Source organism: Haemorhous mexicanus, chromosome 3, assembly GCF_027477595.1.
Source record: "Haemorhous mexicanus isolate bHaeMex1 chromosome 3, bHaeMex1.pri, whole genome shotgun sequence".
In the NCBI taxonomy this organism is placed as follows: domain Eukaryota; kingdom Metazoa; phylum Chordata; class Aves; order Passeriformes; family Fringillidae; genus Haemorhous; species Haemorhous mexicanus.
In genome coordinates this window covers 51,664,505-51,679,579 of record NC_082343.1, presented here as the reverse complement: position 1 = coordinate 51,679,579, position 15,075 = coordinate 51,664,505, and positions in this window count along the sequence as shown.

The window sequence follows — 15,075 nt, the reverse complement described above, 5'->3', positions numbered from 1 at the left end:
CTTGTTCAAAGGAGAGAATGAAGCTTACATTTAAAGGAAGCAGGTGTCTGTTGAGCATCATGATAAACCTCATTTATTTTACACTGGAGCACTCTCTATATCCAGTTCACAATATATCATTGTACAGTTAAGGAAAGGGGACTGGACAAAGCATTAAAAGATGTAAGTATTAAGGAATTCTGCAGTGCAAATGGGAATAAATTGGGCTAACTTATAAACACCACAAGTTTAAAATATTTGGGTTCACAATTTAGAGGAAGAAGCATTTATCATATTTAATCAATCACAACCCTGCTAGTTACTTTATTTGTCCTCTCCTTAGTCTATTAGCAACCTAGTAAGAGGATTAGATCACATCCCCAAAAGCAGTAATACTCTGTCCAAGCTCCCTCATTAAAATGACCTCTTGCTAGATATTTTCCCCAATGAAAAGTATTTATTCCATCACTATTGCTAACAGTTTGGATTGATGAAAAAAAATGTTCCAGACTTGCATGTTTGACCTGGACAGGGTCATCTTCAAGGTTTTTACAGGTGCCTGAAATGTGAGCTATACCATTAAAAACCAGTTACCCCTGACTCACAGCTTGCGGAACCAAACCTGTGCACAGGCAAGATCGTTCACTCTGGATTTCTCAGTGGCTCCCAAATCACTTTTGTCTTCAACTACTAAGGGAGTGTCCTCAAGCTGCAAGAGCCATTTCTGCACCACAGCCTTGGCAGGAGCCAGACTCACTTCAGTGATGTCTACAGAGCTGGAGAGAAGAGGATTTGCTTTAGTCTAGACTGATCTGATAGATCTGCCTCAAACTGACTTAAGATTTTATTTTCACATACTTGTCAGTCTATTTCTCTCAAACTGCATTTTAGACAGTGAGTAAGCCTTGCTTCGGTATTTTTCATCCATTGAGGAGGATGGACTATTGTCTGTAGTTTCACTTTTTGTTTCTAAGGTGCTTTAAAATAATTATTTTTAACACTTTATTTGGATTAATTAATTACATTATTAAGCAATGACTAATTAATTTGTAACATCAGAGACATTCCAGTTTCCAAACACTCTTCATTTAAGAATATTTCTTACCCTTTGTAACTTCTTTGCTTATCTGTTACTATTTTACACTAATAATGAGTCAACTTCTTGCTTATTTGGCTATAATCAAAAAGCCATGCCGAAACCAAATTGCCTAGGGATTTTTTCAGTTATCTTTTCTTTTCCCAAGCTTCTTACAGAAGTTATGTCTTCCTGACCTGTTGTCAGGCCAGCCTGTTAAGCGTATTGCAATCTTAGGTTGAGAACCTACGGCTGTGTGATAAATTAGACATTAGGGGCAGATCTGACAGTGAGCTGAGGAGCTAAAATGCCAGTTTAGGCATCTGAAGTCATAGAATATGTCTTGAGTTGGAAGGAATCCCTAAGGATCATTGAGTACAAGTCCCTGTTTTATTCAGGTCTGCCTAAATCTAAACCATATGACTGAGAGCATCATCTGAAAGAAATTGGAAAAAACACCTTAGATATTGAGGAGACACCTTCTCATCCTTGAGCTTTCAATGATAATAGGAATGCCCTAGGATTTTGATTTAACCTAAATCCTCGTTAGGGCCTAGCCTTTCAGTTCTTTCTCTTAACATTGCTAAAAAAAATGGGTTCTCACTTTGGCCTATGATTTTACAACACAAATGGGATACAAATAGAAGAGAGTATTTTCCTAGCTCTGATAATTGATGTTGAGCTGTGTTAATGCCATGTTTGCAATAATGTGTGACAAAGTAGCTGAGCATTCCTCACAGGGCTCTGCTGGTGTTTTGAAGCACTCTCAGGTCAGATCTTTCTTTACATTGAGATTTTGTCATTGTAGTAAATAAAAGACAGCAAAGCAAGCAAACAAACCCACAAGCCAGAACTCCAGATTGCCTTTTAGAGGATCCAGTCCTATTTATTGTTGACAACTGTAATTTAAAAGAAAATAAGGACTCTTAGCATATTCTTCACTTTCATTTCAAGTAAAAATGTCACAACTGAAGTGATTGTGCTTGTCCCGGTTAAGGAATGGTATTCTCCAATTTAGTGCTCCCATGCTGCTGCTTGCTCTCCCTTCCCTCCTGAGGGTGGCTGGAGAGAAGAATTGGAGGCATAAAAGACAAAGATCACAGGTTGGAATAAGAATGATTTACTGGAAACAGCAATGAGGTAAGAACAATAGCAGCAACAATACTAATAAGAGAGGGTAGAAGGGAAGAGGGGATCCACACAGAAAAAAGCCAACCTGGTAATAGAAAATATTGGATGGCTCCCTCTGCCATGTTTCCTCAACAAGCAGGAATCCCTTCTTGCTGGAAAAGTCTCCCTTTTCCCCATCCCCAGCAATGAAGTGAGGTGTTTTAGAACAACCTCTGTGTCCTGGCCATGCCCCCTCCTGGTTGCTGCAAAAAATTTATCCTGTCCTGGCTGGAACCAGGATAGTGCTGTAGAGTCAAATGTTAAAAATCCAACAAATCATGATGTCAATAAATTGGCAGAACAGTACAAAAAGCCCTAGGGAATATATTATGAATAACATTAAAAGCCTGAATGCAGTGAAATCAGTGGGAATTTTACCATTCAACATGACAAGGTCCCATTGAAACAGAATATTTTGTTGCTTTTCAGTATTATCTTTTATTTATACTGTGGTACTATTCAGAGGCTCAGTATTTTATTCATAGAAGAGTTGTAAGTCCCAAAACTAATTCAAAAGTTTACACAAATGAGCATTGTTTGCATTTTGCCTTATTATTCTTATTATTTCTTGTAGCAATGTCATGTATCGACTCAGAGGACAAAAACAATAATGTGACTCAGTGAGTGGCACCATATTTCATGTAAGTGAGCACAGAAAAAGCTATCTAAAAACTGAAATTTATTTGCATAAATTATTTGCTGAATAATTATGACTATCAAGAACATTTAAACAAAATCTGGACCATCGCAGAAGACGACAATGAGAAAAGCAGCCAAGGACAAGACAAAGTATCTCGTGCAGAGTTCTGGAGTGCCAAAGCTGAGCTGCCACTGCTCTTCAAGCTGCATCATATCAGGCTGGCCTGAGTACTTCAAGTTGCTACAAGTTGCTGCTCTCTTGTCTAAATAAACCACTTACAAGAAATTATTCAAACAATTCAAAATCTCGGAACACATCGGTTTAATAATACACGCTAATTCCAGCAGTTTCCAACTGTCGGTCACTCCTTACTATGCACTTTAAAAATATTTTTAATTAACATGTTCAGTCGTAATAACAACATAGAGACAAACAAATGTTTTACAAATGTTTGAAATCATAGAAAAAGAACAACTAAATTAATACATGTGAATTACTTTTTCTCTGTGGTACTCTTGTTTGAAACATGCGAAGTAAGACAAGGAATTAATTTTCTGCTAGCAATTTCTCCAGTTTTCTTATTCTTCCTAGGTTTCCCTGTGGCTGAATGGGAATAAACTAGAATAAACTAGATTTAGAAGGAACTACCACAGTTTTGTGCTATGTGGTGCCCTGCTGGGTTTCCTATGTGAAGTTGCCATTTAACCAAATAAATCAAATACAGTGTTATAAATCCAAATACATTTTAACTGCTCAGCCTAATTTTCATATTATTGGAGAAAAACACTGTCATTTTTTTCTTCTGACTGAAAATAATTTTAAAAAGGAAGAAAAATCTGCAGAAAATGAGGGGTCTGGCTGGGTTCTATATAGAGTACCTCCCCCCACACCCCATACCCCAATTTCTGCCACAGGTTATCGCCAGGCATTTAAAGAAAGCAAATGCAGAAAATAGAAATATTTATATTTACATCTAGAGCACCATGAAGTAGAGTTATAAATTAAATTCTGTAGATGTTGGTTCCTTAAATGGAACACAAAGCTCCTCTTACATTACTTAAAGTTTTGCTTTATGGAGCATAAGCCTAACACAGCCTTAGGTCAGGATAAAAATATTAAAGACTACATCTTCTATTGGGTGTCTGCTTCCACTTGAGAGGGCCTCCTTGCCAGGAACAAGTGCTGACAATCTGATCCACTTTGAGATCCACTCAAGACTCTTCTTGCCCAGCTTTACTCTGAATTTTAACTTTATGGCTTACCAGTTTATACTACTAAAATGGTGATTTAGCTTTGAGCTGTAGTTTCAAATTGTGCTTTTCTCTCTCTTTTTTAAAAATTTTGTTTGGTTTTTTCCTACTACAAAATCGTTGTACCTTCTACCAAGCAAGGTTTTGAATAAAATTTTCTGCATTCCTGAAAAAAACAAGGTTTTTTCATTAAATTACTCTCAGTGATGCAATGTTTTACTTACTCCATTTGGGATTTGGTTGATGCTGAGTGAACTTTGTGATCTACTACAAAACTTATTGTGAAAACTCAGCAAGTATTCTGGATCTACAATGCTTCTGTTCTCTTGTAATGAGATTATAGAAGTATTTATCTCATAGAAGCTTCATAAAACTCAGCACTCCAAAGAATGGGGGTAATGTAAATTACAGTAGAGAGAAGATAGACAACTGCTTGGACAAAAAATAGAGGAGAAAAAAGCTGTTTCTGGGATAGTGCCAAAGGGCCTCAGTAAATTTATTCAGAAGTAGGCTGAACCTAATTTCCTGGTTTGTTTTTAAAGTCTCACTGAGGATTTATGTAGCTTGCAGTGCTTGTTGTCAGTAGTTTCAAGTGGCCATGTCCACCCAAATTACAAGAAGATTTCAGTCATGGAAATATCTTTTTCTTTTTTTTTAATTTTCACAGTCTAAAACATAGTCTGTACCACCATACATATATTATTGTAAAAGGACAGAAAAGTTTGTATGTACTTCAGGATTTTGTAAAAGCAAACTTTTGAAAAACTTGAAATCATTATAAAATCTTTTCCAGACTTGTGTTTGTTTTTTCAAATGCCAGGGAGGGTCTGTATACATTATAGAAATATATTTATATAAAGAAAAACAGGGACAAAAACCTTTTAATCCAAATGTGTTGAAAATGACACATTTTTCTATGGCAAGTTTGTTCAGCTGCTGTCAATAAGGTCATTATTTAACTGTTTTCTAGATGGAGACAGTTTATCTATAAAAATGTTTTATTTTGTTTTTTGAAGGACATAGTTCAGCTTTGATTTGGCTTTTTCAGTGGAGTACAGCAAATCCTTTTTCTACAAACAAAATGTTCTAATTTACTGCCCTCGATAAGATCCCCAGGCTTGCTTAAATTGTTCAAAGTGTTAGAGGTGCAACCTATGCCAAAAAACTATACTAGAATAAATATTGCATATATTTTCGATTTGTGGGTGAATGTAATGCAAAACAATTTTGGTTGTTAGGCACATTGCAGGCAGGCTCTGCAGGCTTCCCACACACATTGCTACCAAAGCACTTCAGTCCTGACAGTTAACACCATATGATGTTCCACTCTTGAATTACATTGTGAGCAGCAACTGCCAACTCTGTCTGCGAGTTTTGGAATATTCAAACCCTGTAGACCTGATGACTGGTTGGATTTTTTGGTTTGTTTTCCTTAGCACCCTGCTCTTTACACAGTATGAATGTCTGCTTGCTGCGAAGGATTTCTTCTGCACACTTTGCCTCCTGGAAAGTCAATTTTGCTCAACTTACTGTCATTCCAAATCATGGGACAACTCCTTTCTAAGTGAAGGTACTGGATTTCTTTCTCCAGCTCCTATTAATATAATAAACTTGTGTTTATTGACACTATGAATACATAATTTGGTCTCCAGTCTCTTCCTAAAATTTCTTAGCACTTATAAAAACAGTTAACCCTCTGTATAAGTTGACTCCTTTGACTCTATGAAGAGATACACTCAGTAAATTGAAATGAGAATGGCCAGAAAAGTGTCCCCAACAGCCCAACAGAAAAAAAAAAATTCTTCCTCCAGCAGTACTGGAAAGAAGAAGCAGCAGGTTGTGGGGAGGGAAAGAATAGTATGCCTGGTTTTATGCATTAACTTAAATTTATGTTGGCTCATTCTTTATTACACACCAGAAATTTTCCAGTTTTGTTCCACAGTGGTCAGATGAAGAAACTTTAGAGAACGGAGAAAACAGGCAAAGTAAGGATAGGCTGATTTGGAAAGACACTGGAGATCAATGACTGTTTTATTTTATTCAATGTTGCCCTGTATCATTTGTCCTATGAGGGCTCAGCATCACTTGTGGCTTTGGAGCATTTGTCATAGCAACCAAATAAACTGGTACATGCCTAACAAGGCAAAGTGTTGTCCAGTCATACTTCCTTCAGACTCTTGCTGTCAAAAAAGATTTGTAATAAAGACTAGAAATAATAAAGCTGTAGCTGTAGTCTATGCGCAGGCAAAGAAAATTCAAAAAAGACCTACTAGCACATACATGCAGAAATAATTTTGGAAATAGTGTTGGAAATGTAATCTATATATGCATAGGATTGGAGAAAGTAGTAATTAAATTAATGGCCTCAGAAAGTCTACAAACCACCTGCACACCAGCAAAATCAAAAAATTACAGGAAAACATATCCAACTGAAGCAGTGCAGGAAATCCTAATTTTATTCAACATTCTTAAGTATTTTTTCTTTTCCTAAGACAATTTACATTGAACTCAGAGTCGAATCAAGCTCCCTAGGCATTATGGGTGTATTTAGAAACAAGGCCTGCTGCAGTGTACCACCAAGAGAATGCTGGCTTTTGGATGGACATTTAAATAATTTTTAGGTACAAATCCTCTTTAAAATGTAACAGCAGCAGAACTCATTAATTTAGGTCATCTGAAACATCTGTCAGCTTTTCCTGCCTACTTTGACCAGTGTTGCTAGAAGAACCTCTCTTCTCTTCAGTCTTATGTCTCTACCAGAGTTGGAATTTGTAGTTATTATACAGCTTAAGGTTAGTCCACAGCGCCTGTCCACTGCACTTAACCACCAAGTCTGCTGGGTTGTGCTCTTTCCCTCTGGTTTTGTGAAGTATGAAAGAGGTGAACATGGAAATTTGACAGTTTTATTGTTCAGCTTTGCTTGAACATAGTTAACATCTAAAATTAAAACCACAGCATTTACAAGAAGACAATAAACTAATAGAATGCTGGTTTTATTCCATCTGCAAACACCCTGCTTAAGTTTATTTGTTAGATGTCTCTGAGCATTTACTCAGTGAGAGAGATCATATTCACCCAGCCAAAGTTCCTCAGCCCTGGTTCACTCCTGGGTTTTGCCTGTTTGTCCAAACCTGTTCATCAGGTTCATGAGGACACTGAGCCCAGCCTTTGCAGCCCATCAGTTATATCATTGCCATTAATGGCACTCAAATGTTTGCCAAGGTGTGACCAGTCTTCAGTAGATCTTCCTTCCTTGTTTTCAGGTTCAGCTAAAAGAATTTATTTGCAAAAATGTGTCTCATAAGCCCAGTCTGTTTTGCTGCTTTGCTGAGCCTCAACTCAGAGCAGCTACTTGTTTCGTTGTGTTGCCCCTCCATCCTTAATATCTGTTCCTTCCATCTTTTCATATTGTTTAGATAATGCCCATCCTGTCTTCAGTTTGAACATATTGAGTCACTGTTTCAAAGGACATATTCTATGCAAGAAATTCCTGCATGTAGATGCACTTGGATGGACAATTGCCTGCCAGCATCTTTCACCGGCTCTTCCTCTTTGAGCAGCAAGAGAAATGAGGTGAAATGGCAACAGTGTCCTGTAGTCATTACAGGTTTGGAAAATTTAATCTTTACCCTGTCTCACTCCTTTTCCTTCTTCAGTCACAAGCACTGATGGGAGGCACAGAAAAATTGTGCCATTCACACACCCATCACAAGCAGATACAGTAAGATTAGAGTTCGGTGAGGCAGAGAAAACAATCCTGATGCTCCTTGTTAAAGGCAAGGGAAGCAAGAGACATCTAGCTGAGCAGACAGTGGTGCCTTAAGTGGCCAACAGAAAAGGAAGAGAGGTCTGGGAGAGTATTGATTATGTGGCAATTTAGGAGGCAGCAGGACTGATGTACTGTTCATGTTGACATAGTTCAACAATCATTTCTACCCTGTGACAATCAAGCTAATCCTCTTTGCCAGCCTTATTCACCCCAGCCTGGCTTCCTGTGTAAAATACCTGCATCAAAAACTTGCATGAAATAGTGTTTTGTTACAGCACTGCTCTTTTGGGCCTAACCATAGGAAAATAAGGCAATATTCAAAGACAGTTACTTGCCAAAGAAAACAGAACCAAGTGGCAATTCCCATGTTAACCTATCCAGATGAAACAGCATGTCTTGTGTATAGGAAAGAAATTAAAAGTGTTTTTAAGTGTAAGAATTTTGTTCATTCATCATTCAGGGAAAAGAGCTTTCACATGGTGGAAAACAGAAGAAGCTTTTCTGTGTTGTTCTGCTTATATGTGGCAAGAGAATCCTACCTGTTCTTGGCACAGAGTGAAAAAGCAAAGTAATTCAACTGCAGACAATAAATGACCTGGACAAAATAGCTGAAAAAGTGTCATGCACTACAAGAATCCTGTTGTATGTGTAGGATTGCTCCTTTACTTTACTATTAAGCATTCTGATTTGAAGGATAACAGGTGAAACACAATATAGCTGTAACAAGATTCAGTACGTAAGTTGCTCAAGGCAAAGGTCACAATGAGGTTTTTTTTAGTATTTACACATATCACAACCAGCACTGGAATTTATGGGGACTAATACAACACAAATTGCTTCTAGTACTATTCCTATGGTAATAAATGCTATTTATTAGAAAGAGAAAACTGGTAAAAGTCTTCTGTAAAGTAAAGAAATTAAAAATGGCTGTAAATTACATGGGATATATTGAGATTATAGCACTTGGCAGTGTAAGTTTCCTCTCTCCTATGGATAATTGCTGAATTAGGCATAGAATGGCAGGTAAGGGGGCTGACATAAAATGTTGATCCTATTTTCATGAGAGCTATATAACTTATTTTATTATGGAAAGAGGTTAAATTATGATCAATAGTGATCCTTTCAGCCCAGGCTAGCCTGCTGTATCTGTCATAGATGCATAGCTATCTCACAATTCCCAGTGCAGTCCTGACAGCTACCCCTTTAGTCTTGAGCACAGTCTTGGGAGCGTGAGTGAAAAAGGTGCCTCAACCTTGGGATTGCATAGATCTCTGCTCTTCAGCATGGCTTCATGCTGGTTCTTGGGTTTTCAGCATCTCCAAGCAGCTCAGCAATGCAGCCTGACATTGACTGCTACAAATTACAGAGCAGAGTCACAAAACTGGGATAATGTTTTGACTCTCCAAAGTGGAATTTTCATCATGCTGGCAGTGGGCTCATCATTCAAACCAGACTGAGCCTAGACAGAGCTATCCCTTTCTGTATTAGTGGATATTTCTGAAGTCAAGTCTGGAGTCAGGCCCTTTCTTGTGATTAACTTCCCTACCTGAGGAATGAGATCCCTACCTCCTAAGCTCTAAGCAGCTCTTGTTGCCAAGCACTAGACTCAGACTCTCAACAGCTCCTCTCCTGAATGTGGTATTGTGTCCTATTCCTCCTTGCTCTCTCCCTTCCAGACCAGCTACCCCTTCAAATATCAAGTCACACCATTCCCTCTAGGCATTAGTTTCTCAACTCTGTGTTGCATCTGGTGTTTATCCCATTCCCCATGCTATCCTGGAAAGGGGAGGAGGTACTTTCCAACACGCACCATTCTCCCAAACTTTTTTATGCATTAACAACATGCCAAATTTCTCCTCTTCCAGTCTCATTCTGTCTGTTTCCCATTTCTTTTCAAATATGCAGCTACTTGAAGATGCTCTGGCTAATATGCTGACATGAGACTTGCATGTCATGCTGACATGCTGTAATCTTGTAGAGGAGAAATGAAACAACATCTCATTGTTTAGAAATTAAAAAGCATAAATTCTTCCCTCCCCCCTCTGTATTTCCTTGCCAGTTTCCGTTTTGATTGCTAGCTTGGTTTTTTATCCCTCTTGCACACAGCACGCTCCTGAAAGATTCTGTGTACTTTTTTGGATGCAGAAAGCTGTAATGTTCCACCCACTGCATTGCAGTTGTGACTGAGAAACAGTCTGCAAAATATATGGGGTTCCCAGAAGCTCTGAGACACCATTATAAATATATTTAAAGTGAATATACTATGATAATGTTTATTTAGGAATCATATATGGTGTTAAATAGTGGCATTATTGCTCACCACAAGGACTGTACTTTCCTCCTTTATTTGAAGAGGTTCACTATGTTTTTATTTCATTTCAGTTTGATTTTCATGAAAACAGCTAGCTGCTTATTCCTTAGTGACTGCTCCCTTTCTGAAAAAGATGTTTTGTAAAAATATGATTTATGCCCAAAAGGCAAAACTTGTCTTCACTCTGAGCCCAAGGGAGAGAAATGCCCACGTTAGAATGGTCCTCTGTTTTCTTGGCAAGTCTGGTTTGTGAGCCATCACTACATGTAGTATTGTGGAGCTCACAAAAAAATTCTCAGAAACAGCTACCCTGAAGCAGTTCTCAAAGGGTCTGAAGAGTAAAGCCCAAGCCACTACAAAAGGTCAAGAGGTGGATAGAATACTGTAGAGAATATAAATTCACTAACTCAGATTTTCTCCAGAACACAAACTACAATCACAGGAAACAAAGCAACCCCGTAACTTCATAGTGCTGTCAGCAGATGAAGTTTTCACATTTCATACCTTTCATGTACTCCAAAATGATTTTTCTAGCAATATGGACCTAGCCATTATATGCTAATTTAAAGAAGATTTTCTTAACTGTTTTGCAGGAGTTTAAAATGAAGGAGCCACAGTACAAAGAGGAACAGCTTTAGACGTGTGTCTTGCTGGAAGGGGAGGGAAGGCAGAAGGAAAGGGAGGGAGTTGAAGGAGGCAGAGAGAGGGAGGGAAGAAGGGAGAAAAAGAAACTCCCTCTTAATTTCTGTCCCTACCCATCCCCCCTGAAGCAGAAAGTGATGTAATAGCTCACTTCTTTTTTTCTTCTTTTGTTTTTTTTTCCAGAAAATTTACAGTAGATTTAGCTTCCAAAACTCTTATACCTGGTATACAGGAGAATGTTATAACAACAGAATTAATGACATGTTCTTCCTTCTGTATTGTCTATTTGAAAAACTAGCTCTGTCAAGAACTAGTTTATTATGTGAAGAAAGTGCTCACTTTATTTTCTGGCTAGACACAATTCATTGTTTTCCCATGGGTGATGACAGATCTCCCTCCCCCTGTTACAGCTGAAAGCTGGCAAACAGCTATTTGATGGTGTTAGGAAAAACCCTATAAGACAAAAAGAGAAAACGTAAGCCTGATTTAGAAACTCCTCTAGAATTTGAAAGGCAAAAAGATGTTTGTTTACAGGTTAATGGGGTACTAGAAAACAAAGCTGAGTGAAGTGTATTTCAACATTCACCTCTTTCTTATTTATACAAATAATTTTGGATGTGTCTTTGAAAATCTCTGTTATGAAAAGATTTCTAAGTGCAAAGCATAGTCTTTTGAGACTTATAGTCCCTGCCTGTAAGGATAAGATAATAATAACTATATATATCACAAGAGTATTTTTATGTTAGTTTGATAGATTGTTTTACATTAATTTGATATTTAATATATGCATGCACCTATGCAAAAGTCTCTCAAGAAAACAAAGTATTACATTTTCTGCAGTATATTATGTCTTATTTTTACATTCCTTCATATTAGGAAATGCTAACCTGCTCCTGAAACTTCTTGAAAAGTCAGCATTACTGGGGGACTGTGAAAACAGTAATTCAGTTGTGATTCAAATTCAGAAGACCTTTTATTCTCCTATTTCTATCAATGAGGTAAAATGACTATATAGATAATAAGAAAGGTGTGCCTTTGCTCTACAAAATGGTTCTTTGTTTTGAGTTAATATTACAAAAAAGGCTTCTTAAGTGAAGTGGCAGGGCATTCTGAAATTAGCAGATAAAGCAGAATTCAATATTTACTGCCTTTGAAATCTGAAGGAGGATTCACAGATATATTGGTAATGCTTTGCAGGAGACATATCAAGCATTCTTCACCAGGAATAATCTACAGACTGAATTCAATATCTTTCTCTTTGAAAGAGAGGTAATGGTAACAAATCTGCCTTTAACAGTTGTTTTCATTTTGTAAGTTTCTAAAGTGATTGGAATAAAAGCAGTGAAACTATAATAGGCTTTCCTTTCTCTCTATTTGGATGTTGAAGCCAACATTCAACACTGATTTAAAACAGATTTCTTAGAATACTTGGAAATCTTGCCAGGTATTTATCATCCTGACCAAATCCAGCACAGTATATCAGAAAAAAAAAAAATATTTGATTTTTTGATTATCCTTCTCTTGAAGAAGGATTCTGATCTGGGTGGCTTGACAAACCAGAAGCACAATAGTAAGCTGTAGGGTCACATTCTGTAGTTCTTTGCTGCTTTAAAATCACAGTATATAAAAATGAAGTAAAAAAGACCCACTTGGGATCTGGGAAAACCTAAAGAGTGATGATGAAGATTTTGCATGCAAACAAATAAACAGGTATATATTTTTTTCCAGAAAATATTTGCTCTTATTATTTAATGTGTATTTTAAAAAAGCCATTCACACATTCCTCAGTCATCTACAAGAAAAATTCTGTGTGGAATAATTATGGAGTAAGTGGAGTAAGGCCTTTGTCTGTCAATCAGTGAATGGTTCATGTATATGAGCAACTTAAAAAGTAAAGTGTGCAGATTTAAGTACATTTTATCTCAAAACGTCTGAATTTATTTCTCAGCACAGAAAGCCAGGCTACCCAAGGAATCTTTTTTGTGACTGTATACACCTGTCAGCAATGGATGATGATCCCTGACTGAGTCAAGACCTGACAGGCACTGGCAGTAGTTTGTCTCACCTTTTTATTTTCCACTGCACACTGATGCTAGACTCTTTGTTCGCTGGGTTGCTTTTAGCTTTTCCATTTTTTCCTACAAAATGGCAGCATCTATTCATGGTCTCCCTTTATCTTAAGGTGTCAGTATAATGCTACACTGTACTATAAGCTTTGATGAACCCTTGAATACTTGACATTTTCATGGTGATTATTATATTAATGTGAAATAAATCCAGGGTCTCACATCAAGATAATTAGTAAGCTGATCTTCTGGTCCCATCCATAATCACATCTCTGTTCATATATATAATGAATTATTTCTTCAAATAAAAAAAAAAATATTATTTCTTCAAAAGCTTTTTGATTTCAGCTACAACACCTTAACATAAAAACACTGGCCCCAAGGAACAATTTCTGTGTTTTCTAAAACCCCATTTTTCTGCACACAGGCACAAAGGGTACAGATACAAATTTTTTAAATCACAAATATTCCTACCAAAGTTTTTAAAAAAATTATTTCAAATATGTTTTAATGAAGATAAAGTGGTTGAAGAATGGCTTTCCAGTTGCAGTTAGGAACATCAACTATAGCACACTTTCAAAAAACATGCATTCAAAAAAAAAAATTCAGCCCTGAGCTTAAAAAATCTTCAGCAAAATACAGTTGCCATTCACTTTTCAATATCTGGTAACAAAATAGGTGTGAGAATGCCTCAGAAAAACACTGAATTGTTTCAGCTTTTGAGTTAAGTAAATATCCTGATTAATTATAAAATTGTCGGTGTATTCTGTGGGGGATTTTTAGGTCCTTGATATACAAACAAGGTTTGAAAATTCCTCTTAATACAGGGGAAAAGAATGTGAAAAAAAAAAAGGCCTTGGTGCAGAATGAAAGACGTCTTTAAGCTGAATTCTGTATTGAATGTTAACAAATACTCCATGTTAATGCCTCAACAAGAATCTCGTACGGAGGTTTTCGCATGCAAAAAGCAGCAGAGCAGCTTTCCATGGCTACTGCTCCTTGCCTTTCACACCCGCCTCGTCTGCCAGCTGGATCTATCTTGAAGGAGAGACCTTAAATCCCTGCAAGGCAGACTGTAAGGCACATGCAGTAGCAGCAGTGCACTGACATTTGCTAAGCACCAGTGTCCCTCAAGTGACTGGGAGCGAAGCCATTGACGTCACTGAACAATAGGCAAAATATTTCCTCCTCCTCCATAGTCCTGAACTGTAAACACCCAGCTTGCACACAGCAGGCTGAACATTTGGGGAGAGGCGGAGAAGGAGAATGTGAAAAACTCTCAACTGATGCTGCTGAAAACAAGCAGCTGTTCCTGCATAACCAGTCTCTCCTTATTCCTTCCATTTTGCTGTGAGGATTGCTGGTTCCCCCTTAGTGTAGGTCACACAGTAAAGAAGATAAAGCTAAAATAAACTATGAATAAAACCTTGTCTACTGCACTCACAAGGAATTTCTTGAAGCAAAATACCTATTAATTACAAGTTTAAAAATCACACTTTTTTTTTCCCTCTTTCTGTCTCTGTCATGGATAACTGCAATACTGTAACAGCCATCCATGTGTTTTGGGCAAGGTGTGGCGAACTGAATGTAAGTGAATTTCTGTCTCAGTCGTCATCTCTTCATGCAGCTACGTTATTGCAAGCCAAGGAAAAAAACCCCCCTTAGATCATAATTATAATTATAAAATCACATAGATCAGTATATGCTCTAGATTCACTTTTAAGACTGGTATAACTCCTTGAGTTGGAGAGTTATGGTTTATGGCATAGGCAGAAAACAAAAGGCCAGAGCTAATCTTGAAAATGAAAATCCAACTACAGCTTTTTGTGAATATATTAAAAAAAATACTGATACATGAAATCATTAGGATTTGCCAGTTATTTGACAGAATGCTGTACAGTGGTATGAACAGTTAAACAGTTCTGGAATGTTATAAATTAATGGAATCGCATTCAGCTCTTTTCTTTGCAGCTGCTTGGAAGCACCTGCAATCCTACAATCTTCCCTGTTTTCAGAGCATCCCACGGAAGATTCCTGGGGAGCAGAAAAAGGAGACTGCTAGAAACAGGGAGCAGTGTGATGCTGAAAAGAGGTCAGAAATGCTGTACCTCTGAAAAAGCTCAAGAAAACCACTGAACCAGGGAGCCCTGGAAGCTTATGTAAGCCATTTCAG